The sequence below is a fragment of the Haliotis asinina genome, chromosome 1, assembly GCF_037392515.1.
Source record: "Haliotis asinina isolate JCU_RB_2024 chromosome 1, JCU_Hal_asi_v2, whole genome shotgun sequence".
NCBI lineage: Eukaryota > Metazoa > Mollusca > Gastropoda > Lepetellida > Haliotidae > Haliotis > Haliotis asinina.
The window spans coordinates 12,613,066-12,627,388 of NC_090280.1; positions in this window are offsets into that span (position 1 = coordinate 12,613,066).

A 14,323-nucleotide genomic window follows, 5' to 3' on the forward strand; every position below is an offset into this window, starting at 1 on the left:
TGCCCAACCAGCTGTTCAGTCATGGTATGAGGCCACACCAGCAGTGGGATGAGATAAAAAAGCTACCAGTGGGGGATTACATAATAAAGGACCTGGACCTAAGCTCCGTGCAGATCGGTGAATACCTGACCACCAAGTACGCCCTATGGTTGGACATGCGATCCACGGATGATGATAAACTGCACGGTAGCGGACGTCGTATAGATAACGGCAGCGAAGGGATAACCATCCAGATTACTAAGAAGGCTCAAACCGCTGGTAAGTTGAAATTATATCTGTACGTTATTATGGACGCGCAACTTAATATAGACAATGGGAGATTCGTGCAAGCCATCTACTAGTGGGGGAGACCCCCACACCCCCCAGGGGTACCCACAACTACCCACTGACCCACACTGCGCTATCATATGCGGGCAGACTGGCTGTGGGAAGACCGTTTTCGTGTTGGATATGTTGGAGGGTTACTACAAGGATGTGTTCGATAACATCGTTATCATGTGCCCTACTCTGGGCATGAATAAAACGTACGCGCGACCTTGGGTGATGACGGACCCGGACGTACACAAAATCGACCCTGGAACACGCCTGCAGGACTGGTTGAAAGCTATTCACGAGAAATTTAAAGGGGAACCGACGCTGTTTATACTGGACGACTGCAGCGCTAATCGCGAGATAACAAAAAAGAGAGACATGCTATCGTACCTGGCCTTCTCCGGCCGTCATGCAAATCACAGCGTCTGGGTGCTAACGCAGAAGTTCAACTCGGTGTTGAAAGACCTCAGGGAGCAGACGCGATGGGTGGCCTTATTTCACTGTAAGGACAGGGATTCGTTTGAGGAGTGTTTGAGAGAGAACGATGTGATGAGTAAATTAGAACGGGAACGGGTGAAGAAACAGCTCGCTGAAACTAAACACGCTAAGCTCGTGCTAAAGACCAACCAACCAGTAGCATATATAGTATACTAAAGCTAAGCAAAGCTAAGCTAAAGCTAAGCAAAGCTAAGCAAAGCTAAGTATATAGCTATGATATTTGAAGTATTTGTCGTGTGCAACTTAACCTTCATTTCTCTGTGTTTTGTCTGCATCGGGTATTATATAGTTAAAACTAAATCTTACTTGTTATATTATAAGATGGAGTGTGAGGAATTGCTCGAACAATTGTCGTTGGAGGGTTCCCCCAGTGGGGGTGTGGGGGATTCCCCCAAGCGAGAGAAACTGGTGGCGTTGGCTGTTGGTGGCAAAGCCAAACATTACTTTGGAGACTACACTCCGGATAAAATTAACAAAATGTCAGCCGAAGAAATCGATAAGCTGTACGCTAGATACGAGTCCCGGCTCGGAGCAGAAATGACAAAGACAATAGGATCGGCTATGACCCAGATATACACCGGTATTGTGTCACATTTCCTTCCCATTCCACCAGAGCGCCGACTTTACCTGTGGGAGGACCTCGAGAAAGACCCTTTTATCGAACACGCCGTGAGCTCTATCAGCTTCGGGCTGTACCACAAATATGGTATGTTGTTGGCTCCAGTGACGGCGGCGATTATCACGGCAAAACATTGTCAATTTGAGAGAAAGAATAATAATAATAGTATAGATGGATGCTGCACAGGAAACCCCAGTGAGTCCCGAGGTGACGGAACCAGTGAGTCCCGAGGTGATACCCCCAACAGTAACCAGACAGAAGAATCCTAAGAGAGTAGCTGCCGGTAAAAAACGGTGGTGTAACCAACATAAAGTGACCAATCCAACCCGACTGTTGTTGGCTGTAGGTGTAACTGCTGCCGTGGTTATAACATGGTTATACGTGGGGGTACCCTCCCACAGTGAGCCACCACCCACCCACAACAGTGGGGGTATGGGGGTATCCTCCAACAGTGGGGGTGTGGGGGTATCCCCCATGGTAGATCCGCATATCATGTTATAATTTTAATATTTTATATCATATACATAATGTCTGAGGGGAAAACGTTCGTCAACGATGCATACCACGCCACAGTGGTCGCTAGTCTAGCCGTAGGGTACGCTCGGTTGACTAAAATGGTGATTAAACAACCAACTATCAAGCTAGATTTCAACCTGCAGGATATGGGTATGCTCATAATGAACCTTGGTATGGCGATGGCCACAAAAGACATCCTAGTAAAACAAGGGATCATACCTGATAATATAATGAAATAAATATAGGGATGGCCACGATAGCTATGATGGTTGGTGGGGCGTTAGTGAATGCCCTGGCATTTTCCGGGAGTAATTTCCTCTTCTCGAAACTACGAGATGATCACGCGGCTGAAATACAGGAAGAAAGGAAGCGACACGATCTCGCTACTGAGAAATTACAAAGAGCACAGGACGAGTACGTTAAAAAACGCCTCCAGAGGATCGATTTTATTAACGAACAACTCAAGCGTGAAAACCATGCCATTAAAACATTCTACGATGTCGATGAAGCAATGAAAGAATACTACCTACTAACTGGTAAACAATTGGAACCGCTCAATGAACCCACACTCGCTCAGTACTACACACCATCCAAGGGACAAATGAATCGTGAACTGGGCTTCATAGTGTTGGGTATAGCAGCTACTGCGTTGGTTGCTAAGCAATTAAACTAAAATACCTATATAAGTAAACATGAGACCCGCTCCATACCGATGCGAATATATACTTATGGGGAAGACCGAGGCCTGTGGTAGGAAATGCAGGAATCAGGGGTTCTGTTGTTTCCATATGGGAAGTCCTAACTACACGTGTTCTGTGTGTGGTATCGGGGTTAAAGGGCACTACTGTTTATGTAAAGCTCACGGAGCGAACGTAGTCAGACATCAACTCATCTACGAGAATAAAAAAGGCTACATAAAAGAACGTAGGCGACTGCTCAAGATAGCCACTTAAGGGTTACCTCCCCTTACTGTGAACCAATTAGACATTAGTTCTCTTAGGTGTAAACACGATGTCTACTGTGCGCGAGCTCAAGAGGGTCGCAAAACAGAGAGGTGTTATCGGGTATTCTAGAATGCGGAAGTCAGCATTGTTGAGATTACTAGGTTTAGAAGTCCCTCCTACGGTAAAACAGTTAAAAGCTCAAGCGAAACAGCTTGGACACACGGGTTATTCACACCTGGGGAGAGCCGGGTTAACCGCATTGTTATCACATGCCCCCGTAGCAAAACCTCCCACTGTAAAACAACTGAAAACCGAGGCACACGATTTGGGTTTAGGCGGGTATTCCCGTATGAGGAAACCACAGCTTGTAGAATTATTACGACAGAATAGAGCTGTTGACCTGCAGTTCGTGCGCACTGAGCGCGCTGTAGGCAACTATTTGAGAGGTTGGCGCATACACGTTGATAGAAACATAGACATTACAGATATCAAGCCTCTGATAGCTGATAAGGTCAACCAGGAACTAAATAATCTAGGAAGTATCAAGTTTCAGATCACAGTGAAAATGTCGCTCGATAAGCAGGTTGGGAGTACCACTGAGTATGTTCAGCCTTACTTCCGAGGCCAACAAGAGGTCGTCACACATGCAGAGACCATTGACGCATCAATCGATAATAGTTTTCAGCAGATACGAGAATACCTAGAACGCTACACACACTTGGGGTCCGGGTGGGCTGTAGATAAAATCGATAACGTCTATCTAGACATAGCTAACTACGTGCCGTTCAGAGGCGGGTCATACCTAGCCTTGCCCCCCTACTATAAGAACAAACAAGCCATAGTAAACGTTAAGAATAGAGGAAACGATTGCCTGAGGTTAGCTATCAGGTCAGCCTTATTTCCAGCTGGCACTAATCCAAACAGGCCTTCTAATTATCCCCAAGACGATGGGCTTAATTGGGATGGTATAGATGAACCCACCCCCATATCCCAGATCACTAAAGTAGAAAAACAGAATAATCTGGCTATAAATGTCTTTGGGCACGAAGGTAACACAACAATAGTACACAGGGTCAGCCCGGTGAAGGATCGCCAAGTTATCAATATATTCATGATCCAGCGAGGTGAAAAGTATCACTACACGTGGATAAAACATCTCAGCCGGTTGTTGCACGACCAGTCGAAACACGTTGGGGAAAAACACTTTTGTGTACGATGCCTACACGGTTTCAGTCGAGCTGATTTATTAGAATCCCACCGGGATGATTGTCAAGGTGTGGGGCAGACGGCCATACGAGTCGACATGCCTAAGGAAGGTGAAAATATCCTAAAATTCAGTAACCACAAGAACCAAATGTCTGTACCTTATATTATATACGCCGACTTCGAAGCCTTAGTTGTGGGTGGGGATTCCCCCACACCCCCTAGTGGGGGTAGCTTCACCCACAAAACCCAGGAACATAAGGCCTGCGGTTTTGGATACATTGTCGTCCGTTGTGACGGGGAAACTAAAGCTCCGGTAGTGTATAGAGGCCCTGACGCGGCTGAAAGGTTTCTAAAGTGTTTGCAGGAGGAAGAAAAAATTATTAGGAATGCATTGTATAGAATCGCTCCCATGCGTATGACCCGAGCCGACAGGCTAGCTCACGCTAGTAGCACTAACTGTCACGTGTGCGACTCACCACTTAACGGTGATTCGGTGAGAGATCACTGCCACATAACTGGTAAGTATAGAGGAGCCGCTCACAACGCGTGCAACCTCAAGCTTAAAATCAACCCTAAGACAATAAACATCCCCGTTGTCTTTCACAACTTGAGAGGGTACGACTCACACTTGATCATGCAGGCCATCGCGAAAATCGATGGTAATATAACGTGCATCCCCAACAACATGGAGAGATACATCTCCTTCAGCTTAAACGGACTTAGGTTCATTGACTCGTTTCAGTTCCTCCTGTCGTCACTCGACAGTCTGGTCAAGGCCAACAATACCTTCCCTATCACCGATCGATACACAGACGCCGAGACTAGACCCCTGCTTATGAGGAAGGGTGTGTACCCCTATGAGTACATGGATAGTTGGGCCAAGTTCACCGAGACCAGACTACCCCCTATTGACTGTTTTTATAGCAAGCTGAATGAGGCGTCCGTCTCACGAGATGATTACTCGCACGCGACTAACGTATGGAATAAACTGGGTTGTAAGAACCTGGGTGATTATCACGACTTGTACTTGAGGACAGATGTACTGCTGTTAGCCGACGTGTTTGAGAGGTTCAGGCGGACCTGTTTCAAGCAGTATAAACTCGACCCCGCATGGTATTACACCAGCCCAGGTCTGTCGTGGGACGCCTTGCTTAAAAAGACCGGAGTTAATTTGGAATTGCTCACAGATTACGACATGCACCTATTCATTGAGAAAGGCTTGCGAGGTGGGATTTCCATGGCATCCAAACGATACGCGAAAGCAAATAATCAATACGTGAAAGGTTACGATCCTAACAAACCAACCAATCACATTCTCTACCTCGACGCAAATAACCTGTACGGCTGGGCCATGAGTCAGTATCTACCTACAGGGGGATTCGAATGGGTACCCCACGTTGATGTTATGGGGGTCGCACCAGATTCGAACAAAGGGTATATCCTCGAAGTTGACTTAGAGTATCCCAAGGAATTACACACATCGCACAACAGCTACCCCCTGGCCCCCGAACGTATGAGGGTTAACCCAGACTGGATGTCTGAGTACCAACATAACTTGTCAGGTGGGCGTGTGACAGACGTTGAAAAACTCGTGCCTAACTTAATGAATAAGACCAAGTACATCGTTCACTATCGCAACCTACAGCTGTACCTGTCGTTGGGTATGAGGCTGACCAAAATACACAGGGTGCTCATGTTCGACCAGAGTCCATGGATGGAGCCCTACATCAGAATGAACACAGACCTACGAAAAAAAGCCACCAGTGATTTTGAGAAAAATCTCTACAAGCTCATGAACAACTCGGTGTTTGGTAAGACTATGGAGAACCTGAGGAAACGCGTGACCGTGAAGCTGGTTCGGTCGAGTGAGGAAGACAAGCTCAGGAGATTGATAGCCAGTCCGGCATTCAACCGTAGTAAGATATTCACAGACAACCTGGTTGCCCTACACATGAAGAAAAGCCACATAAAATTCAACCGGCCTGTTTACGTGGGGATGAGCATCCTCGATTTATCCAAACACCTGATGTACGACTTTTACTACAACGAGCTCAAGAAACAGTACGGCGACAGGTGTGAAGTGCTGTACACTGACACGGATTCCCTGCTGATGGAGATTCGAACCGAGGACGTGTACGAGGACATGAAAAAACACCTCGATTTATACGACACCAGCGACTACCCTAAGACCCATACCCTACACAGCACGGTAAATAAAAAGGTCCTAGGTAAGATGAAGGACGAGTGTGCTGGCACGCCCATAGCCGAGTACATAGGTTTGAGACCTAAGATGTACTCCATACTGAAAGCCGACAATAGTGAGATCCGGAAGGCTAAGGGGGTTAAGAAGTATGTGGTGAAACAACACATCAAACACGCCAGATTCAAGGAAGCCCTGTTCAAGACCCGTACCTTTAGACATAAAATGAACACACTTAGAAGTGATGGGCATAAGATATACGGACTGACTATAAACAAGACGTCCCTATCGCCTATGGACACGAAACGTTGGATAGCTATTGATGGAATAAACACATATGCATATGGACATGAAAAAATTTGAGGCTATTTACTACAGCCCGCGTGGGTACTGGAAAGGAGCTAGCGCAGTAGATAAGCTAGCTAAACTAGCGCGAGTACCCCCGGAGGAAGCCAAAGCGTGGCTTGAAAAACAAGCCCTGTGGCAGATCTATTTGCCGGCACCACGCTACGTGCCTAGAAGGAGGTTCGGTATTAACATACCTAATAGCATTCACCAGGCAGACCTACTGTTCCTACCCCACGACAAGAGGTACAAGTATGCCTTAACCGTAGTGGACGTAGCCAGTCGTTACAAGGAAGCCGAACCCTTGACCACGAAAGATTCGGCCCAGGTAGCCAGAGGATTCGAACGCATATACAAACGCAGCCCACTGACGTGGCCAACAGAGCTGCAAGTTGACCCCGGACGGGAGTTCATGGGTGCCGTGTCACAACTGCTAGCCAAACACGATACAAAGGTCAGGCGTGGCACGGCCGGAGCCCATCGCAGCCAAGCCATAGTTGAGAGATTTAATAGGACTTTGGCTGAGCGCTTGTTCGGCCATCAGTATGCTAGGGAGATGGTCACCCCTGGAAAACGATCGACTGAATGGGTCACGAGGTTACCCAAGGTGGTGTCGGCAATCAACCATGAAGTCACCCGTCTCACCGGTAAGAAACCGGCAGACGCTATCAAATTAAAATCAATAGTTGCAGAGTCGGCCGCTCCATTGCGTGGGAAGGAGAAACAAATACCAGATAGGGCCTTAGTGAGGTATCTATACCAGCCGGGGGAACACGAGGGTGATAGCCGTAAGCGAGCCACCGATCCTATATGGTCAGTCAAAACTTACAACATAGATAAAGTGGATATAAAAGCCGACGAACCTAACTTGTACTACTTGAGGGATGGGCCGGGTAGGGGATTTGTAAGAGAAGAATTATTGATCGTACCGTACGGCACAGTGTTACCTCCTACCAAGGCACAGTAATTTTGTAGTAGGGGTAATAGTAGCAAGAGCTAATGGTCCCACCAAAGCCTCATTTAGTAAATGAGGCTTTTTAGAGGGGTTTTTGAAAAGTGTTTTCGGACTATCATTCCCTATACTACTCACACAATAACTAAATTGGAAGGAATATCGTGGCAGACAAGGTTTTCCAGAGCACATGCACATAAAACATAAATGTCAATGTCTTTCAAAGACTAATATGTGCAGGTCTTGCAAAAGGATAAAGCAGGTATACTTGACAAAAGTTCTTGCAAAGGAGGTTTATACACAACACCAAAACCAACTGGTCAGCTCGATGCCTTATAAAACAATCAATTCGAGATTTCCTTTGAATGTGATATATTTGGCTGCGCGTCTTGTGCAATGAGTCTTTTTCATCCATATACACTCACGAACACCTGTTCATTTCAAAGCTGGTGTCACCTAATGACCTAATGTGATCAATGGATGAATTGTGTATATCACAAGTAAAATACACTTGAAAGCGGCAGCTGTTTTACTCCAATAAACAAGACCAGCGGACGAGACACGACTTTTTCGGCGCAAATTGTCATAGGCGCTGTGCGGAAATTACGTAATTGAACGCGGAAGAAACAGGAAGCGTCATCGTTCCGCTCAGTTTTCATTGTCTTTGCAAATTATGCTGAGATACTCAACAAAGTGAGATAAAAGTCAGAATGGTGAAAAAGTGGAAATCAGTGTGTGGATTAGAACTTGAAAATCACTCATGAAGTCTCTGAGAAAGTAATATCTGTTCAGGCCATGATAGTTTGAAAACAAAAACCAGAGAAAGTTCTATGGATATACAACTTCTTATAAGGTAAGCAGCATTTCGGTGTAGCTGTTAAACTCGTTATCAAGGAAGGGATGTCTACGGGGTAATCCTGTAAGTTAAACCTTTGTTTTGGGTCAAGGTCAAAATCGTTTGGTGTGGTGACAACGGTGTTGTTTTAAGGGATTAGACACGGGTTTTCTAAAAATGAAAGAAAAATGTGTATCCTCAGGAAACGAAATAAGACACGTGTACCAGAATGTAAGTGAATCGATGTTGGCGAGTTCAACCAGTGACTGCAGTTAATAAAATGGATTTTCAGTTCACTCCTTCCATTAGTAATGAGTTATTTAGTTTTTTGGTAAAATTGCTTGCAAGGTGAATGTTGGAAATGACAGTTTTCATTATCATTTTAACAACTTCAGTTATGGCAAATGTGCTGCTATACTTCACGTATCCTCCTACTTATTTTATTGAAGATACCTTTGAGTAAATGGTTATATGTTCATTTTGAGAAAAGGTAAAAAGGGAGAATGTATCTCGTGAAAATGAATTTTGAAAGACTGCAGATCAACAGTTCCAGATGTCTCAACAACATAATTTCTAAAATACTTAGAGACCACAATCTATGAAAGCCAAAGTAAATCTTTTCGACTGTAGAAAAATAGTGAAAATTTATTAAAAAAATAGAAAAGTAAAAGCAAAATCGATCTTGATTATATTACGTATTCCTCATAGCTCAATATAAAGATTGCACATTAATTGTATGGATACTTTAATCTACAGTTTGAACTAATCTCCTCAAGTAATCGTGACTGGATTGGCAAGCATAGACATGCATATCAATGCCGCTCCATACCAATAATATAATTACATAACATACATGATAACAACACTTCATGTTCCGCTCGTCAAACGTCAGAATAAATTTACAGGTATCAAAGCAGACTAGCAGGGCCACTAGCAGTAAAAGCAAAACAAAAACAAATAAATCAATAAATCTAAATGAATAGATGGAATACTAAAAACCACCAAAATATGCACGCCCCATTTAAAAAAGTAGAGTGCTTAAGTGGCAAACCGGTAAAATATGCCAAGATTCAAACTCAAAACTATACAATCGTATTTTACTCGATAACTCAGAATGGTCTCATTGTCATAATGTGGGTAGTTACAGAATCAAAGCAAAATATTTTACATGTTTATGTACGATTTATTTAGCAAAGCCAGAAGAATCCCCGACAAACACGGCCACTTCTCCTCAATCTGTGGGTTTGTGAGAGTGAGGGTACTCCCTACAAGGCTCACTCCCATTACTTAAACGGGTATCGTCCCATTTTATGTATTCTTTACTCTATAAGTACCGAAAATTAATTAGGTGATGTGGGTATGTCATGCCTGGTTAATTTCTCAGGATTAGGTGAATTGGGTATGGGAGATCAGAGGGGATCAGAGGGGATTTAGCAAACATGCTGGAGTGAAAGAATGACAAAACTCGGTGATAGATTGATGAGTGTCTTTTTTATGCATTATGAAAATGGGAATGGTAAATTAACACAAAATGCCCTATACCTGTCCAGCATGTCATGCATATATGTATCATAAAATAATAATTTATCAACTGAATAATACATAAAAATACTCTTATGATTATGTATAACATCACATTTTAGTAAACAGATGCATGCGTCGAGCTTGTTAGGTGTTTTAAAGATTAATGGAAGAGATAGAGAAGGACACCCCCACTTGGGAACTTGGGAGCAGAGAGATGCCACGGTTCAGTGGTTACAGCTATACGGCCTTCTGTGCTCTCTGCTCAATATTAAGGATGTTGATGTAGATGAAGGTTACGCAGGAAAAGTAGGTGATGTGGGTATACTACGTCAACAGGCAGCTGTGCAGTCAACCAGATAGTTTGTTGTTTTAACATGTCTGACAATTGTTATGTCTGACCAGGGAGACAATAACAAGCTGACGTTAACACATGTGATCTAACGATAGTTTTGTGTTCTTTAGCATGTTTTGGAAGGGATGGCCGTGGTGTATCATTTATTCTTTCATTCATTCACATATGTACTTCTTTCTTTTATTATATCTTTCTCATTCATTCCCATATGCACTTCTTTCTTTTATTATTTCTTTCATTCATTCACATATACTTCTTGCTCTTCATTCATTCATTCATTGTAAGATTTCGACTGATACAGTAAACTGGCTGAAGTACTGTTAAACGCAGCCTAAGTTGCGATGGAAACGAATCAGGTCACTGTGTGCATTGGAGCATGACGAGGTGCATACTAATTAGTACAAATGGTGAAGAAAACAAGTGAGTGGCCTATCCCTGTTGTAGATTATTTCTGGTCTGACAAATAGGAGAATACCCCATAAAACCTCGGACGAAGAAAAGCCGGGACGGGCAAACGGGAATTGCTAAAAATGAAGACCACAATATTAAAATGAAACGTGCTAAACTGGGTAGGTACACTTAAAACTACTAGGTAGGTACATTTGGCGAATGTCAGCGGGATTGACAAGACATATTTCAATACAGTTTAAAGATCTCACAACACTGTTTATTAATGTGTCCCAGCATAGTCACTGAAGTTCGGTCACTCTTGATTAGGGCTTTCACAAATAACTTCAACTTCATAGATATTGCTTGAATTTTGTTATATTTATAGAATACCTAAATTCAAAAGAATCTCAAGGCTTAGTATTCTAAGTGTACTGTATATGTTGCTGGAAGTAAAGCTCTGTGTTCGGGACCCGTGAAGATCTGGAGTAGAAGAGGGCTTCAGCAACCCATGCTTGCCATAAAAGGCGACTATGCTTGTCATAAGAGGCGACTAACAGGATCTGGTGGTCTGGCTCGCTGACTTGGTTGACACATGTCATCAGTTCCCAATTGTGCATGTCGATGCTCATGCTGTTGATCACTGGATTGTCTGGGCCAAACTCGATTATCTACAAACCGCCGCCATATTGCTGGGATATTACCGAGTGCGACATAAAACTCTATTTCATCTATTTTAAAACCATATGTTTGCAAAATAAAGAAAACAAGCAAACAAAAATATTTTTGTCCACGAGCGAGATTAGTCAAATTAAGACCGGAATTTCATTTTATTTTGTCATGATACTTATAAACACACTTTCATTCATAAATTTACAACCTCCAAGACAATAAAAAAACTATGTAAATTAAGTGGAAGTCCCGATTCTTGTACTTGTTACAAATTAGCGGAATTAAGTCAAAATGAGTTGGATTTTGTGCCATGATACTCATAAATATATCCTGATTCAATTACAACTTCCCAAACACAGGAAAAGATGTATTTGGAGAGAAGGCAAATATTCTCGCCCATGGGCCAAAATGTCTTTCTTCCCATAGGCGAGAGTTTTTAAAATCGCTCTCATTTAGAGGAATTAAGTCAAAATGAGTTGAAATTTCTGTCATGATATTCATAAATGTACTTTCATTCATTCACAACCTCCAAAACATTGGAAAAGATGTATTTTGAGTAAAAGTAAGTTGGCCCATGGGCGAGACTTCTTAAAAAATCACTCTAAATTAGCTGAATTAGGTCAAAATAAGCTTAATTTCGTTTCACGACACTAATAAATACACGTTCATTTATTTAAAAACTGCAAAGCATGGAAAATACATATATATTCAGTAATTATTCTCGTCCATGGGCCAATGTGTTTTTCACCCATGGGCGAGATTTTTTAAAATCGCTGTCAGTTAGCAAAGTCAAGTCACAACAAGCTGAAATTTGTGTCATGATACTTATTAACATTTTTTCATTCATTTACAACCTCCAAAACATTTATTCTGGGCGATATTAAACACTCTCGCCCATGGGCCTGCCCACTGGCCACTATTCGCCCATGGGCGAGCGAGTTTAATTTTTGAGTTTTCAAAAAAAAAAAATTTTCATTTTTTCATCCTTAGCATATATACATAACAGCTGCAGGTTTAATTTTGCCAAATCCCTTGTGAGAGAGTCGCCACAGTGCTGAGAGTTTCTGGAGTTTTGTGAGTCCAGAATTAAATTGTGACGTGTTAAGTAATACCAAGTCATGTGAAAAATAATGGGAAAAATAATGAAATGATCAACTTCATATTAGAAATAAAAATTGACAATATTTCAGCACATTCAAGGGGAAGGTGCACGATGTCAGGACTTTCAATTAGACGTGTGGGAGGGTCACAGTCAATGGCCAGCCGTGTGAAGGTGAAAATAAAGTACATGCAGATGATAATTATGTGTCAACGCATGCGTCTACTGTTTATTCGAAGAGTAATTCGCACGTTATCGGTGTATGAAATATACCACCCTTGGATTCTTAGGTCTTAACTAGTTTAATCGAAGTAGAATATGACACAATTGCATTTTATGAAAAAAAAAATGTTTATTGATTACAGTACCATTTCATTTTTGTGTTTGTCGTTTTACATCTTTAATCGTGGACAGTGTGAGAGCAACACAAGTAATGTTATTCTGTGATTATAAACAATATGCGATGTACCTATGATATGCATGCAGTAAATTTCATTTCATGTGGAGCAACAGATTCTTGGGTAGGTCGCTCACCTTACACCCGGTAGAATGTTCCTTAAAATGACCATCTTGGTCAACACTCTTCGTTAGATCTTTTTCAGACAAGTTGACAACCCTAAGCTTGTACATTTTCTTGTCACTGGCGTCATCTAGGACTTCAGTCGAAGTTTGCTTGAGAGAGGCTGCCATACTTAAGTACTAGAAGTAGTCACGGTGGAATTTCCATTCATTTTTGACATAAAGACAATACCCATTTCCCATTCATGACACACCTTGTAGACACAGGTGGTAGCTATTAATGATGCTATCATTAGATTGTGGATTGTGACGTCATCGTGTCATGTGACTGTCAGTGACTCAGACCCACCTATGGGGTTGGTGACGTCATGTGTGTCAAGTGACTGGTGTTAGCCAATCAGTGACTCAGAAGCATCCAAGTGGGTTTAAACTTCTTAATTATTCCATACTTACAGTGACCTCGAATGGGGCCATTTTGGGTGAAAATACATTCTTGGCACAGTTTCATTATAACACCATGTTAGAGCTGAAAGACAGTATTCTCAACCATTTTGCAAATGTACAGTAAACATCTCATTCACAACTTGATATCACATGATGTGGTAAAAATCACAAGTCTTGACCTCAAAGAGGTCCATTTTGAGTAGTATTACATTCTTGGCACAGTTTCACTTTAATACCATGTAAGTGTTAAAAGTTAGTATTTACAAGCATTCTTGCAAATTCACAGGTCTTGACCCTAGATGGGGTCCACTGTGGATGAAATTAGATTGTCGGCACAGGTTCATATTACAATAAGGATGTAAAACATCCACTATTACTCTTCATTCACATGTCATATTTGGGACTTCACTTTCTTAGTAATGTACAAATTCTAGTACTGTTTTTGGTTGAGTCCCATCTGGGATTCGAACTCGCACCCTCAGAGTCAGCACACAAAGTCAGCCGTCTAGCCCACTCAGCCACCGTGACTTCCAAATGAAAGTCGGACAACTGGTAGTCTAGACTGCGTACTTTGTGTACCCCTCTGATAAGTGTACATTGGCACGGCTCCCACGGCCGAAAGCTATGATTACACGATGCCATTTAGAAAGTGGTCAAATGCAACATATGTGATATTTGGGATTTCACTGTCTTAGTAAAGTACAAATTCTAGTACTTTTTTTTGGCTGAGCCGGCTAGGCGATTAGGTGCCTGACTCTGAGGGTGCAAGTTGAAAGCCATTTCGTATCTTCAATAGATCTTGGCATATATACGAGACAGATCTTGAAATGGTGACTTTTTCTGATTACAGATATATGGCATTTATATTTTTCATGAATTCCATGGAAACAATTCAAACT